Source organism: Mirounga angustirostris, unplaced genomic scaffold (genome assembly GCF_029215605.1).
Source record: "Mirounga angustirostris isolate CCGP_5_RB_7025 unplaced genomic scaffold, mMirAng1.0.hap1 SCAF_9, whole genome shotgun sequence".
Classification (NCBI taxonomy): domain Eukaryota; kingdom Metazoa; phylum Chordata; class Mammalia; order Carnivora; family Phocidae; genus Mirounga; species Mirounga angustirostris.
In genome coordinates, this window is record NW_026991717.1 from 23,501,370 (window position 1) to 23,503,930 (window position 2,561).

Sequence of the window (2,561 nt, forward strand, 5' to 3'; positions counted from 1 at the left end):
ATGAATGGGAGAACAAAATGCTAACAGGGTAACAATGACCGCAGAAAAATATTCACTAAACATATGAGAAGAGACCCAAAACTGGGGGTGATAGAAATAGGAAGAAAGGAAAAAGAAAAGAAAAAGAAAAAGAAGAAAAAAAAGAATATGATCAGGCTGGTGAATAGATCCGTGCCACACACTAGATTTTGGGCATATTTTGATCTGTTAGAAAATCTGTCTCCCAAATTTTTAAAGAAAGATAAACTTTTATATGTACAAAAATAAGGGTAAATACAATGAAGGGATGGAATATGACTGTAAAGGTGAAATTTATAAAAGATTTTCTAAAAGGAAATGATAAGAATTTAGTTGAAAAAAGAAGGAAAAGAAATTTAAAAAAAAAAGAAAGGAAAAAGGGATAGAATGTGATCAAGCAGGAGACTCCAACTAAGCCATACACTAGAGATTTAGGGTGTATTTTGGTCTGTTAGAAGAAACTGTATCCAAAATTTTAAAGAGAGAACAACTTATATATATATATAAGTTATATATATATATATATATATATATATATATATATATATATATATATATATATATATATATATATATATATATATATAAGGGTCCATATCTGGGTTCTCTATTCTGTTCCATTGGTCTGTATGTCTGTTTTTGTGACAGTACCATGCTGTCTTGGTGATCACTGATTTGTAATATAGCTTGAAATCGGGCAACATGATGCCCCCAGCTTTGTTTTTCTTTTTCAACATCTCTTTGGCGATTCAGGGTCTTTTCTGATTCCATAAAAATTTTAGGATTGTTTGTTCAAGCACTTTGAAAAATGTCATTGGAATTTTGATCGGGATGGCATTGAAGGTATAGTTTGCTCTGGGTAGCATAGACATTTTAACAATGTTTATTCTTCTGATCCATGTGCATGGAATATTTTTCCATCTTTTTGTGTCTTCTTCAATTTCTTTCATTAGTGTTTTGTAGTTCCTAGAGTATAGATCCTTTATCTCTTTGGTTAGGTTTATTCCGAGGTATCTTATGGTTTTTGGTGCTATTGTAAATGGAATCGTTTCTTTAATTTCTCTTTCTACAGTTGCATTGTTAGTGTATAAGGAAGCAACGGATTTCTGTGCATTGATTTTGTATCCTGCCACATTACTGAATTGCTAGATGAGTTCTAGTAATTTGGGGGTGGAGTCTTTTGGGTTTTCCACATAAAGTATCATGTCGTCTGCAAAAAGAGTTTGACTTCTTCTTTGCCAATTTGAATACCTTTTATTTCTTTTTGTTGTCTGATTGCTGTTGCTAGGACTTCTAGTACTATGTTGAACAGTAGTGGTGAGAATGGGCACCCTTGACGTGTTCCTGATCTTAAGGGAAAGGCTCTCAGCTTTTCCCCATTAAGGATGATATTCACTTTTCATTAATGGATTTTATGAACTTGAGGAATGTTCCCTCTGTCCCTATACTCTGGAGAGTTTTAATCAGGAAAGGATGTTGTATTTTGTCAAATGCTTTTTCTGCATCAATTGAGAGGACCATATGGTTCTTCTCCCTCCTCTTATTAATGTGTTCTATCACAGTGATTGATTTGCGAATGTTGAACCATGCTTACATCCCAGGGATAAGTCCCACTTGGTCGTGGTGGATGATCCTTTTAATGTACTGTTGATCTTATTAGCTAGGATTTTGATGAGAATTTTGGAATCCATATTCATCAAGGATATTGGTCTGAAATTCTCCTTTTTAATGGGGTCTTTGCCTGGTTTGGGGATTAAGGTAATCCTGGCCTCATAGAATGAGTCTGGAAACAAGCTTTTCCTCTCTTTCTATTTTTGAAACAGCTTCTAGGTTTCCAGGAAGGCCTGCATTTCATCCAGATTGCTCAGTTTATTGGCATATAGTTGTTGATAATAATTTCTAATAATCGTTTCTATTTCCTTGGTGTTAGTCATGATCTCTCCCCTTTCATTCATAATTTTATTAATTTCGGTCCTTTCTCTTTTCTTTTGGATAAGTCTGGCCAGTGGTTTGTCAATCTTATTAATTCTTTCAAAGAACCAACTTCTAGTTTCGTTGATCTGATCTACTGTGTTTCTGGTTTCTAATTCATTGATTTCTGCTCTAATTTTAATTATTTCTCTTCTAATGCGTGGCTTAGGCATTGTTTGTTGCTTTTTCTCTAGTTCTTTAAGGTGTAGAGTTAGTTGGTGAATTCGGGATTTTTCTATTTTTTTTGAGTGAGGCTTGGATGCTATGTATTTCCCCCTTAGGACCGCCTTTGCAGTATCCCATAGGTTTTGGACCCATGTGTTTTCGTTCTCATTGATTTCCATGAATTGTTTAAGTTCTTCTTTGATTTCTTGGTTGACCCAAACATTCTTGAGCAGAGTGGTGTTTAGCTTCCAAGTGTTTGAATTTCTTCCAAATTTTTTCTTGTGATTGAGTTCCAGTTTTAGACCATATACAAAAAATAAGGTTACCTGCTATGAAGGGATAGAATATGACTCTAAAAATGGAAAATAAAAAATATTTTTAAAAAAGGGATTGATAAGATGTTGGTT